We start from the raw sequence: 15,368 nt of genomic DNA on the forward strand, positions 1-15,368 counted from the left end.
GTTGTGTGTTATTCAGGATTTTTCGTCACAAGGATGTCACTGGATTCTGGAAAGAAAATGAAAGAATTATGAAACAAGTTACCCGAGATGATACAACTTTCAAGTTATTTTACCGACTATCTTCTACAGCCAGTTTTGGTGGTAACTTTGATAGTTTAAGTTTAGTGAAAACATTAAAATATTTGTTACAATTTTCGATTTCAAGTAAAACCTGTTAACAGTGCGCTTTAAATCTCTGGATTACAAAGTATTTGTTAATTTTCACAGCTTTTATCAATAACCTTAAGCCACACAATCATACTTTACTCGAGATTCCTTGGACATGAATCAATTCAAGTCGGTTTTCAGTAGCCACCTGGTATCTAACAATTTGAATCAGACCGAAGACAACCATAACTGATTTTCCATCACATTCATCTCTTCGTACCTGGAACGAGACTGTTTACTTAGGTTAAAAGTCATTGATAATTTAGTCGTTGTTTCGTGAAATGTTCAGATCGTGATCATAAGAGCTTATGGAAGCCAAGAGTTGAGCTTTTGTCTATACAAAGCTCTGTTAACCACTAAACATATCTAAAGTTATTGATAATCTATCTAAACTATGCAACCTAACTGCTTTTATAAGGGAATTAAGTTATTTACCTACAACTGTTTATTTAGTGTTTCTGATGAATATAGCTCTTGTTTCGTCTAGTCGTAGGCCTATTGCTGATCTTGATAAACTTGTATCCTTCTTACAGGACAAAAATGAGCTATTCTCTTGGGCTGTTCCCTGTTCCCTTTTCTGAATCGTGTGGTTTATGAGTCCCTGTAGTCATCAAAGTTGTTCCGACTTTTTATCTCTTCTTACTTTCTTAGTGTCTCCTTTGCTTAGATGGAAATTTCCAACACCATCTATGTAAATCTTGCTGAACCCTCCTCTTTAATGTTGAACCTCAAGTACTTTGCTAAGTCAACTTTCTCAGGACAAAGAAAATTTAATTCCTTGCATAGTGTTGCATTCATTTATACTCCCCTGCAAAAAATATATGGTGAACCTAAGTCATAATTTTAGCATGCTGACTACTGACCTTAACAGACGCTATTGTCTTCTGCCTAATCTAACTTTGGTGTTTTAGACTTAAGGTTCCTTCTCAGACAAAAGTCTGTGTAATAGGTGCAACAGGAATTAAATTCACGGTATCAGTTATTCCTTGCTTTAACCCTTTCTGTAACCCATGGAAGGGAAATGCATGACCAATTCATGTCATCCTTTATTCCTTGCTTTAACTCTTGCCTTAACCCATGGTAAGGAAATGGTATGACAAGTACTTTACTCATTCTGTCTTCTCATGTGGATATTCTTAAGGCTTGTCCTTTATTCAGCAGTTTGTATGTTAAGTCCCCTGTGACCACTTTTCTTGCTTCCCATATCTTGTCAGTAAAGGAGTGAGATAACTATAATTTTCACAACTTGCAAATGCTATTGGTCACCCCATTTTTGAAAGGACTAAATCCGAGCAATTTCTTTGGACATTCCATGTCTGACGACAGATATGAGTAATCCCTTCATTATCGTCTGATAACGGGGTATTACTTTGCTCTGGCTTTTACTGCTCTGATCTGAGGTAGGTTAGTTTCCACTTTGAATTTTTAAATCCTGACTTTGCATTTTTATTTTACTACAATACATTATTATTTTTAGTTAAAAATGTATTGTCAATTGAACAGACTTAGGTTCCTGAAGATTTGCAATTAGATGTCCATCAGTTTAACTCTGCAAAATCTGACAGTTTTCTTGCTGTACCACCACAGACCTACTAGCTTAGATGTTAAATATCTTCTATGTCATTCAGGGTTGATTTGCCATTCTCCACATGAACCTACAAAGAAAATTGACACATTAGCATAAAGGTGTACAAGATAGATTGCTTTTCATGAACATTCTAAAACCTACTTTAAGTGTTATCAGTTTTATTTTTTAGTTACACAATTCAGTTGCCTTGGGAGATGTCAAGGGCCAGTCATTTCATATTCTGATGAAATAATGCCGAGCTTTCCTTTATTAAGGAAAGCTACTTGATTCCGATTATCAGGTACATTGCTCCGTAGTTTTACCTCTATTAAAGCTCGCCATCACGAGTAAGCCAACTCTTAACTCAATAATGTCAATGATGTGCAAGATTCTTGATATGTACTGCGTCACACACTCACTTCCTAGCTTTTGAAGACTCATGTTTACTTTTACGAACTCACAGGTTTACCTGGAAAGAGGGAAATCTACTGTTATTAACGTGTACAGCGTTGTACAAGTTATTAGTCTAAGTGTTATGCCCGAAATGGTAGGCTTACTACATATTGAAGCGAAAGTATTATATGACACTCAAAAACAAATATGAATGACAAATTCAAGATTGTTGTAAATATATTAATGTAAATCTAAATCTGTACTTAACACTTTACTTTTGAAAAGTATATTAGTACTCGCTACGGATATACAGTATTCGCACTGAAGACATCAATAAACGTCTAGTATAAAAACTCCTTCGGTAACTTTAATATCAGATTACCTCTGTACTTTTATAGAAAAACTGACAACTCAACCTTAATGTAATCGTCATTAGCCACACCAGGAAGTACGTGGTTTTAAACCTAACAGAATTTGCAACACTGTCATACTTTAACACAAAATTTGGGATTAAATTTCTGAAAATAACTTAAGAGATGACTAACCTAGCTTTTTGCCAGTGTGGCAAGGTGTGAAAGTGTCAATGTAACACGTACCCTGGTGTGGACCTACGGGATGTAACCACTGGGCTAAAAATACCCTTTCAGAAGCTTTACCTTTTAAAAATCTGCTTGCCAAACTGCTTGCCAAACACACTCCATTACCTTACAGTAATCATCACTTTGGTACTACTGATCCATTTAGATTTCTTACTATTACTGTCCCTTAAGCGAACGAAAAATAAAACTTTACGAGTAAGAACAGAATTTGAAAGGTCTAGTCCAGTGTTTTGCAACCTTTTTGTGCCCATGGCCCATTTTTGCCATTCCTAAGTACTCGTGGCCCAATGCCCTTCAAAATTGTGTAAAAAAATAGAATTTTATGAATGTTTTTAGAACACTAATTAGTCTTACATTATCAACGATTTCGGTAATTCTAAGCCTGCATTCCGCGGTACAGTAGACTATGGCAGTTGATGTTTTCCTATGTTATTTTACCTGCTGAACAAGAATTTAAAGTAATATTTATTCGGTCGACTGTAATTAAACCACCTAATTTACCTCAAGACTACATGACAGTACAAGGGGTACGATGTACCAACTACAGAGTTCAAAAGTAAATAACAGATTAGTTACAGTCGACCGAAAAATATTACCTTAAACTCTTGTAAAGTAAGCAAAATAACATAGGAAATCGTCAATTGCCATAGTCTACTTTGACTGAACAATCTTCGAAGTGTTGGTTCAAGGCCATGAAACTTAAACAAACCGCCATATTTGAATGCTGGTAGGGGGTGTCCGATACGTAACTAATAGGGAGCCTTATGTCCGGTAAAAGGGGGGGGAAGGGTGGGGGCTACTGGAAGAGGAAGTCCGAGGTACGAGTTGGTAAAGCCACGCTGGGATATGGTGGTAAATAATTCCCACTAAATATCAAGGACATCAAAAGCACTAAACCTTTGGAACACTAAAACACAATATAACAGTCCATAAAGATTAGGAACCTTACCTTAAAGAGGTGGAGGATAGCGTTCAGCAGCCGCTTTCACGAAGGGCATGGAGCCTCATCTTGGGGTCGTGGGAAGTGGATTTTAAAGTACGCCCACTGCCGTGATCTTGACAGTATATTATCAACCTTTCATACTGCCCCGAGTAATGGGCTGAAATGTTTCCCTTATAACTAACGAAACAGTTAAACACATGTACGGGGCAGAGTCGAGTTAGTAATGAGGCCCAGAGGAGGTGGAGGTGCCTGGGAGTGCTTCCGCCAACTGGCTGGTTGACACTGTCAAGTTTGTCAGGAGGAAGGAGGGGGGGGGGGGGGTTTGCTGGAGACCACGAAACAGAGTAGGGAGGATGGGGTGGGGGTGGGGGGGAAATATTCACGTTTGTGAAAGAAAACACGAACACTGTATTGTAATGGGTGAACAATATAGGAAATGAGGGAGGCCTGTTTGGGGGTAATTGAACTTAACAAATGTTGAGTGAAATCGTACAAACATAGCTTCTTTTATGTTTATGAAACCAAAGTTATAGTGTATTATTATTAAAGTAAATGTTAGAATGTAATATAGGTTAGGATCGTAACCTAACAAACCTAACCTAACCTAGTAGAACATGTTGCCTGACCGAGGGCGCTCCGTCCCCCGTACCCCCCCTTAAAGGAAGGTAATTTTAGAAATGTAACATATAGGTCGGGATCGAAACCTAACCAACCTAACCTAACCTAGTAGAACATGTTGCCTGACCGGGATGGCTCCGCCCCCCCCCCGTACCCCCCCTTAAAGGAAGGTAATGTTAGAAATGTAACATAGGTTAGGATCGTAACCTAACAAACCTAACCTAACCTAGTCCAGTGTCCAGTGTTGCCTGACCGCCCCCCGTACCCCCCCTTAAAGGAAAGTATTCTTAGAAATGTTAACAATTTTAGGTTTTAGGGATTTCGGTTAAAGCCTAACCATTAAAAAAACTTAAAACCTAGTAGGAAAAAACCATTTGTTTGGGCCTGGGGGGTGACCGGGGGGGGGGGGCCCGTATCCCCCTTAACCCCCGGTTAAAGGTTTACAATCTTAAGCTTAGAAATTAACATATAGGTTAGGATCATAACCTAACCAAACTAACCTAACCTAGTAGAACATGTTGCCTGACAGGGGTGGGCGGAGCCCCCCGTACCCCCCCTTAAAGGAAGGTAATCTTAGAAATGTAACATAGGTTAGGATCATAACCTAACCAACCTAACCTAACATAGGGGGCGCCTTAAAGGAAGGTAATCTTAGAAGTGTAACAAAGGTTAGGATCGTAACCTAACCTAGTAGAACATGTTGCCTGACCAGGGGGGCTCCGCCCCCCCCATACCCCCCTTAAAGGAAGGTAATCTTAGAAGTGTAACAGACGTTAGGATCATAAGCTAACCAACCTAAGCTAATAGAACAAGTAATTGTTATGGGTCACACAGGCAAGTAAAGGTGAATATAGAAAAAAGGGAGAAAAAATGCATGTGTGAATTGGAATGTCTGTAAGATGAAAAGATGTAATACCAATTTCACGAAAAATGTAATACCATCAATTTCAAAAAATGTAATACCATCAATTTCACATCATTGACAGAAAGGTCTCGAAACGTCCTAAAACTGCCTTCTAGTCCCACCCCTCAGAAGAGTTTCAGTGGCCTGCCCTCAATTGTAACGTAATATTGTAAGGTATATAAGGCAACATTATGAAGTGAGAACAAGTCAGTGCACATATTAAACAATACTATGATAAACGGAACAGAAATAAAAAGCTTGAAATAATATTACACAATTACAAAACAAATGAGGAAAAGGAATATATGTAACAATACATGAATCCTCCCCAAAAGTCTCCTATCGCAACGTAGGGTTAATAATGCATCATGATTGGTTAAATACATGTAACCCCCTACAAAACCCCCCATCATTTATCTCCTTAGGAACTTTGTGTCTGAACTAAAAGCTCCCTTATATCTCAGCGCATGCGCAGTAGGATTGGCGCATGCGTAGTAGGATTCGGCGTCGTAATAGCAGTAGCAATAAGTGATTTTGGCTATGTAATGGCTCCATTATTGGTTTATATATCGCTTTATTTAAGCTTGTATTTCGTGTTTCAAATGTCATAAATAAGAGGAAATGACACAATAACACTACAAAACCTTCCCCCAAGTGTTTTACCCCACCCAAAACCCCACATTCCCATCGGTCCCCCTTACCGTAGGATACAGTTGAACGGCATAATTCGCCCAAGTGTTTTACCCCACCCAGAACCCCGCATTCCCATCGGTCCCCCTTACCGTAGGATAGAGTTCAAAGGTAAATTACACGTTAATTACAGCCGGCCGAAAAAAATATCCTAAATTCTTGTTCAGGAGGTAAAACTGTATAGAAAAAAGTCAACTGGCATAGTCTAGTTCGCCGCGGAATAAGGGCTTAGATCTACCACTATTTCTTTAGAGCACTTCATTAGTTCACGTTTTCATTACTGGAAGAAAATGTTAGCACCCCCCCCCCCCCCCCCCCCCCCCCCTTCTCTCTCTCTCTCTCTCTCTGGTGAGACGTACCTGTGCACAGTCTGATTAATCAACCGATATCACACGTTTAACATAAGATTAGAAAACTAATTATAAAACTAATTATATCTAGAAGTGTTCGTGATTAGTATGATAATAGTAGGATAAGTTAGTTTATCGAGTGAATTATTGTAAATTTGATCAGGATGGCAGTAAGCTCCAAGTGTGGCAAGAAATTGCACTGCAGATATGCAATATGATGGGTTAGTAGGAACGGAGCTGGCATTTCTCATCTATTAAATCAACAGCAGCCCTAATCAAAACGATACAAAAGTATTCATAGACATATTGGAAGGATATGATCCTTCAAACTTAACAAACCAGCAAAAAATATCATGAAAATAATTGGAGTTCCGAATAAAATTCAAGTGGTCAGAGACTTAAAAGAAACTTTACATCGATCAACACATTACAACAAAGAAAATTAATAAGGTGAAAATTGTGAATATACTAATTGATGCAATAGGAAAATGAATGCCTAAAGCATGCAGACTGTGTAAGGTGTGGTATAGCATAGTAAATCCACAAAACCTGATCAGGAAATGTTATGCATGCAACATACCCACGCATCCCCAATGTGCTGAAGTCCAGCAAAATACGAATGGGGATGCAAGAGTATTTGGCTCAATGTGTCTCATGGATAGATAATGTTATTAAATCAAGACAATGTGCAAATAGAGGAGGAAGAAGAGGAAAACTGAAAAGAAAACAAAACTGATATGACAGTAAAAAAATAATGAAAACAAAGAGCAGGACAAGAGTATGGATGCAGAGATACTCATAGATACTACATATGAGGCAATCAAGCAGCATACATACGAAGAAAAACTAAAACACAAAAAATCCCGAAGAGGCTTTACCCAGATCTGCATACTGATAGGAAAGAGCAAGAAAAAATAGAAAAGAAAGTCTGCACCCTTTTGAACCCTTTTGAAAAGGGGGAATTGCAGATTCACTTTAAGATGCTACTACAAACATCCCTAGGTATGTCAAAATTATGGTAAATGTGCCTACCTAGACTGCTTTGAGGATGAATGCAGAGATCTACGAACAAAAATATGAAAAAACTTGAAAGGAAAAGGATGTAAGTTCAACAAAAAATGTAAATATATGCACCCTGTAACCATGAATCAAAATCAACTAAAAATCCAAAAAGAAACAAAGAAAGGAGCAAAGAACATGAGATGAAGGAAAAAAACAAGCCATCACCACACTATGGTATGTCAACAACGAAAATGCAAGCATCAGCTCCAAGATACAATGCAAGAGACAAGAACTATATATACGATGCAAGGGGATGGTGCAGATACGGAGAAAATTGCAGATTCATACACAAAATTAATAATTATGATGAAGATCAAATATATTGGAAAAGTTGGATTTTTAATGTCAGAATTTCTGGAAACTTAGAAAAGAACAACATACCAGAACAGGAAAGACACATGGGAAAATCCATATTACCCATATTAAATGAAGGGGATAACACGCAAACCATCAGTGATGAATGCACAGGGTTTAGTTAAGAGTAACCAAAAAATAAATAAATAAGTTCTTAGAAGAACAAACCCAAATTGAAAATAAAATATAATGAATATAAGTGAAACCTGGTATTCCCAAGAGACTGTTAATGATGATCAAATAAAGGGGTTCCAAACTTATAGATTTGATAGAAAAAAAAAAGGAATAAAGGGGGAACCGCAATATATGGGAAAGACATAAGGAAAAATATATGAGAAATATAGTAACTCAGAATGTGAACTAATAGCGGTAGAATTTGAATCTGAAAATTAATGAACCATGTATTATTATAGACCCCCTAATACTAAAGAGTTGACAATAGAAAAATTAGATTATATATGTAGAAATCAAAGACTGGATTATTCTCCTGTCAGGAGACTAACTTTCCTTTCGTAGATTGGAAAGAATGAATAAGAGATTGTGGTTGTATAGTAGTGTGAAGATAAGAGGCAATTCGAAAAGCTATTAGATATGCTACTAGAATACAACATTCAACAAATAAATCACCTGCCATCAAGAAAGGAAAATACTTTAGACCTAGTATTTGTGAATGAGGTGAATTATGTTAAAGAAATGATAGTTTATAATACGAGTATTTCAGACCATAATGTCAGAATTAACAGTCCATTCCAAAGCAAGTGAAAACAGAGATAAGCAAGAGATGAAAAAGTGGGAAGGATATGGAAAATACAATTTCTACAGTAAAAATGTAAAATGGTCAGAAATGAAGAATTAAAAAAAGATTAGGATAACATTCGTAAGTGATGATATACAGGTAAATATGGATATATTATAGAAAATATTAGAGAAAATAGTGCATAAATAAATACCAAAGAAGGAAAGTAAAAGTGTCATGCATACCAAGAGACAGAAGGATCTTATTCCAGAAAATCAGAAAGTGGAAAAAAAAAAAAAAAAAAAAAAGTCTTGCAAAAGAAAGTGTGCATGGAAAGTGATGGATCTAAATAATAAGATAGAAAATGCAGAACAAACGATTATACAATCAAAAGAAAATGAAAATGGGACTTAGAAGAAAAAACCCTTATAAATATCAAGCAAAACACCCCAAACTGTTATCATATGCGAAAAAGATGAATAAAAGAAGAAAAGAAATAGGCCCTCTAAGAAATGGAGATTAACGAATGAAAAAAAAAGGTAATATGCAACATATTGGCAGAAAGATAAAAGACTTTACTCCTAAAATTGATAATGAAGATAATGATACAGAAATAAGGGATGAAAATTGTGAATATTTATCAGAGATATAATAATGAAGCCGATAGTATAGGCTATTAATGAAATTAAAAATGTAGCAGCAGCTGGGCCTGATGGTGTCGCTGCTATTTTGTTAAAGTAATTAATTCTATCACAAAGCCCCTTGCAATATTATTAAGGCAGTGTAGATACAGGCAAGATTTATGATTAGCACAAATTAGCATATATTACCCTTACTTTCAAAAGTGGATCAAGACTAGAGGCAAGTAATTATAGGCATGTAACATCCACATATGAAAGTGTATGAAAGGGTAATGAAGAAATAATTGTTTAATATGGGACAACATAGTTTTGTATCTGGAAAAAGTGCACAAACCCAAATGTTAGTCCACTGTGAGAACATATATAAAAATATGAAAAACTGAAAAGAAACAGATGGTTTATCTAGACTTTGCAAAAGCTTTTGACAAGGTAGACCATAATATATTAATGAAATCAAAAATGGAGCAGAAGCTGGGCCTGATGGTGTCGCTATTTTATTTGTTAAAGTAGTTCATTCTATCGCAAAGCCCCTTGCAATATTATTAAGGCAAAGAAATATAATAACTTAGATGAACACAAATTAGCATATATTACCCCTACTTTAAAAAGTGGATCAAGACTAGAGGCAAGTAATTATAAGCCTGTGAGTAACATCCACATATGAAAGTGTATGAAAGGGTAATGAAGAAAATTATGAAAAAAAATTATTTGTTTAAGATAGGACAACATGGTTTTGTACCTGGGAAAAGTGCACAAACCCTACTGTAGTCCACTGTGAGAAGATATAAAAATATGAAAAACTTAAAAAGAAACAAATGGTTTATCTAGACTTTGGAAAAGCTTTTGACAAGGTAGACCATAATATATTAGTGAAGATAATCAGAAAACATAATATAGTGGACCAAGTAGGAAGATGGATAAAAGAATTTTAGCATAACAGAAAACAGTTATTGCAAACTATGAGAAATCAGATAAAACTAAGGTAATATCCTGTGTGCCACAAGGTACGGTGCTAGCTGCATTGCTGTTTGTTATTATGATTGCATACATAGAGTAATGTTAAGGACTCGGTAGCAAGTAGTTTCGCCGATGACACAAGAATAAGAGAAATTACTTGTGATGAAGATAGGAACGCACTACAAAGAGACCTTAAAGTATATGAATGGGCAGAGGTAAATAGGATGGTATTTAACTCTGATAAATTTGAACCAATAAATTATGGATATAGAGAAAGAAAGCTATATGCATATAGGGGACCTAATAACGAGACAATCACTAATAAGGAAGCAGTTAAAGACCTTGGTGTGATGTTGAATAGGAACGTGTACAATGATCAAATAGCAATTCTATTGGCAAAATTCAAAGCAAAAATGTGAATGTTATGGCACTTCAAAACAAGAAAAGCTGAACACATGATTATGCTTTATAAAATGTATGTTTGTAGTTATGGTACCCACACTACCAAAAGGATATTGCACAAATAGTGTATAAAGGTCCTTTACAGCTAGAAAAGAAGTTAAGGATCTTAGCTACTGGGAAAGACTACAGTTTTTCCAATTATATAGTCTAGAAAGAAGAGAACGCTACATGATAATTCAGGCATGGAAACAGAAGGAATTGCCAAAAACATCATAGAGCTAAAAATATCAGAAAGAGCAAGCAGAGGTAGATTATTAATGCCCAAAACTATGCATCGTCTACTCAATGCGTTGCCAGCTCATCTGAGGAATACATCAGGAGTGAGCGTAGATGTGTTTAAGAATAAGCTCGACAAATATCTAAGCTGCATCCCTGACTATCTAAGATTGGAAGATGCAAAATATACCGGAAGATGCATTAGCAATTCTCTGGTAGAGGTGCCTCACACTGATGGACCTGAGGCAATCTGAACAAGATGTAAGGTCTGTAAGGTAAGGTCTCATTTTGTGCTCCATTATTTCTAGATATTACACTTAAATATTTTCAAAATGCTAGTGTCATGACCCACAGGTTGAAAACCACTGATCTAGTCCTTATCCAAAACTAAAGTCGTGATCTGATCTCTAGCTTACTCGGAGCATGTGCAGGATTTTCCAGACGCATAAGCTATAAACATTACATTCCTAACTAAATGTGAAGTGGTCTTCGTAATTAGTGCTCATACAAGGATCAATAAAAAGGACAAAATGAACACGTTCTCATATTCTCAATTGTAAGTGGAAGCAAAATAACTCACAGAAGTAAAGCCTCTAAATTCAGTATGTCAAATAAATCAAGACGTGCTCGGCCAAATAGACCGTGTTTCACAAACGAAAATTTAATTCGCTATATTTTATTAGAAACCATTTTTATGTACTGTTTAACACATTTTTACTTTTATTGTAATAAATCTAATCCTTACCTAAAATTCCTCTATCTTTAACGCAACAGAAAACTCGTTCAGACATTTTAAGGCTTTCTTACCCCTACAACACTAACATCATTTACAACAACAACAAAGTAGTTTGTAGGCTTACTCACCGAGTAAGCAAAATTGGATCAAGATTCCCATCCGCGTCAATATTCAAGCAGCATAAAAATATGAAATATTAGATTTCGATTATCGTAAGTATTATATACTTTGCGTTTCAAGATGAAGCTACATTGGAAATAGGCAGGGAAGGTTATAACAACCATTAAACTTGAGAGATGAGTGACTGAATATAGATGGCTACAATAATTACAATAACCAATGAGTAGCTAACCATTTCAGTGGGGCATCTACGCCCACTTCACGTTGAACCATGTTTAGCACCAGCGCCCCTCTGGGATGTAAGTAAAAAACAAATAACGGCAAACCGCAAATTTTTTCGGTAAATTTCTGAATCTTCGTAAATTAATCAAATTATCTCACGTACTGCATTCTACACATTTTCTATATCGACAAAAAATCAAACTATTGCCGTGTGGAGCTCTTCAGTACTTGTTGAATCTTATAAGATTTTTAATTTACCAAAATATTTTTCATATATATAATGAAAGCTCAAATGCACAACCAGTTTAATAAGATTTTGACGAGAAAATAAAAAAAAAATACAGGAAAAACAAATCTTTTGTGACAAATACTCCCACTAGACTTATGAGCCTCTTAGTAATGCACGATAAAGTTTTAAAAGGTGAAGTTAACAGAAAAAAACATTTCACATATAGGCCCTTTACCTAGCTAAACACAGTATTTGGTAATTCTGAAGATACGAACAGTTATTTCAGTAATAGCTTCACTTTCTTGCATATATACATTCATTCACTAAAGTGTTAAGAGTTGATTCAGCACATAGGCCCAAACCTTTTAACAAAGCTTCACTCCTAATATGGAAAAACATTAGCACAAGTGGTGATATTCAAAATGATGGGCCGAATGAACTAGCTTTGCACACATTCGAAAGATATGGGTCAGCTACAAACCTTTAAATCTTTTGAACCGAGCTTGAACAGATGGTTAAGCTCTCAGCTCCATTAACAAATTCACCACACTTTGAAAAACTCTGAAATGAATTCGATATTTATCTAATCTGTTTCACCAACATTTCACTTCACCATAGTCTTGAGTTATATATTAGTTTCTGTGGGCTGCATAATCTGGGTTTAAAAGTTTAGTTCAAATTCCGCAACGTGCCCAACAATACAGTAATATAAACTCACCTATACCCAAATCCAATTAAAGGAGGCAATAAAACTTCTGGCACAAAGCACTCAAATTTGATATCTTCTAAATCACACACCAATTGAATAAACGGCGCCATATGCAAGAAACACCCTCATTTCTACTTTAGGGAAAATCAAGGACTCAAAACGAAAGTAATGCATCAAGGACTAGAGTTACTGGCCTGCTTTAGTGTCTTTGGAAACAAGCAGTGCCCTCTACATCTCCTCCCGTTTTCTATACTGGGATCTTATTTCTTGTTTTTTATGGTCATCTTTACTGGGGAAAAGAGACTCAACAAATATATGAAAAAATGGAATTCATGGTGCCCATAAAGTCTTAGTACCATTAAAAGTATTCATTGCTTAGAATTGTACAGGGACTTTATGAACGCCCTGTATAAAAATGTAAAATCAAGCAAATAAATAGTTCATAAAAGCATAGAATTTATGTGCGAACAGAATTTTGTAGATGCAAATAAGCCAAGGCTTATACGATGAGTTTTGTCACAAACACGTGCATTGACACATAAGTACACAAATCACAATTAAATGCAGCAAGTAACTTACCAGTTCGTTTCCTTCAGGGGATCACAAAAGGCGCTTGCTAGCATTCAGCTCTTTAAGCTTAATATTTGTTTTTCATTTCGACGCCTTCCGACATGGAGTCACTTTCTTTGAAGGCTTATTTTTTGGCTGGCAGATTCTGCTCTCGTGTGGTGAAGCTGTCTCGTTATACCTTAGATTTTATCTGTTATTGAATATATATATTATTATATATATATAATAATATATATAATATATATATTATATATATATATATATATAGGTATATATTATATAATTATATATATATTATAATATATTAGAAAATACATTGGAAAAGCATGGACAAAGACATATTGATATCTCAACAGTATTTACTTTTTATAACTCATAAACTGAACAGGAATCCTTGTAAAAATTTTTATTTTATTTTATTGTTTCATTATGAAATTGGAATGTTCCAGCGTCATATGTGTGTACTTTATATTGTTCTTTTACAGTCATACGGGGCTGGAACATATAATTTTGTAATAGAGCAAGAAAACGGTTAAAATATTACCAGGAACCGTGTTTGGTTTATGAATTATAACAAGTGTATTCTGATCAGCTTAAAGCTTCCTTTCATTAAAAATCAGCAATGTGTCTGCCCATGCTTTACAAAGTAGTAGACGGTAACCAGTCTTAAACTTTAAACTGGGGTAGAAATCGAGAGGACAGCTCTTTTACGTCATAGATATGCTTATCATTTAAAGTGTAAAAAAGGTAGTATAGTACAGGAACCAACTGTGTGCTTTAAACTGAGGTAGAAATCGAGAGAACAGCTCTGCTACATTAAACTGGTGCTTATCATTTCAAGTGCAAAATAAACGTTTTGAAAAGAAACCTGTGCACAATAAAAACAATATTATCATTCAAGAATAACGGCTCTGCTACATTAAACATGTGATTATCTTTTAAAGTGGAGAATTATATTTAAAAAAAAGACCTCTGCACAATAAAAACATTAAAAAACATCTTATTTAATCATATTAAATCATATCCATTGCCGGCGGGAAGCAGTTAATTAATCAAAGCTATTCCCAAGGAAATCTCGACTTCCACTTATCACGGTGGTGATGGATGGAACATTCGATCCTCCAGGTGTCTGGGTTAAGTCAGTTCCCAATTGATGACTTGATAAATTGAGGAAGGAAAGGAGAGCTGACGCTTTAAAAGCTATCCAAAAGAATCATTCGTTTCTAATCTTTTATTTTGGTAATAATCGTCTTTCCAATAAACTTTGGTGTAATAGAAACGACGTGGAAAAGAAAATATGTTTTATCAAACAACACGAAACGGAAGAAGAAAGGTTTAGGTGAATATCACGAACGAGGGTTAGAATTCAAAAATTAGAATACTTATGCTTTGTTCATTAGCCAAGATGTGAGCTAATATGAATGCTCTATTACAATTTTCCATATTGAAAAATAAAATGTTCGGCTTAAGGTTTTTTAGACCGAGAGATAAGTGACAAGATGCGTAAATATTTTGTAAAGCATTATAGAAATCCAGCAAAATCGAATGGTATCTATAGAGTAGGTGCTACTGCTTACCGGGGTTAAGCAAGAAGTTAAATTTGGCCCGAGCCTTGAGCTACGACTGATTTCCTGTAATGTTAATATAAACTGCCTACATCAAATTAAATTTCGGTTGATTAAAGACTTCTATAGCATCATAACTGACCGATCTGTAAGATGTTAGTTAGAAAACTGAATTTAAACCAGTATCACTGAACCAAGAATAATAAAAAAACACACACAAAGATATTTAAACATCTTAAAATATCGTTGAATTGTAAGACTTTCTTTTATCGTTTTTTTCCCCTCCGTTTTGTCCAGGTCATTATTTTCATCGTATAAAGATATTTTGCCTGCAAACGTCCAGTCTGTAAAAAGAACAGAAAAAAAGCGTGGGTGAATGCTGATTTTGCAATGTTTAAATATATGATTTTCTTACCATGCGTAAATTCATCAGAAAAATAACAAACGTATTCTTTCTCTGAACGGACGGAGGACGACAAAGGATACAATAACGCTCAGAAAAAAAAAGGAAAAGTAAG

At 35.5% G+C, this 15,368-nt stretch overlaps 1 long non-coding RNA gene across 1 annotated transcript; it reads right to left on the reverse strand.

Annotated features, from left to right (window-relative positions):
* Positions 1–645: 645 nt before the first annotated feature.
* Positions 646–12,800, reverse strand: LOC135224950 (uncharacterized). The gene is made up of 3 exons (XR_010316839.1): positions 12,725–12,800; positions 2,098–2,243; positions 646–1,862 (listed from the first exon to the last, which is right to left on the reverse strand). It is a non-coding gene; the product is annotated as an uncharacterized LOC135224950 (long non-coding RNA).
* Positions 12,801–15,368: the final 2,568 nt, after the last annotated feature.

Source organism: Macrobrachium nipponense, chromosome 12 (genome assembly GCF_015104395.2).
Source record: "Macrobrachium nipponense isolate FS-2020 chromosome 12, ASM1510439v2, whole genome shotgun sequence".
Taxonomy (NCBI): Eukaryota; Metazoa; Arthropoda; class Malacostraca; order Decapoda; family Palaemonidae; genus Macrobrachium; species Macrobrachium nipponense.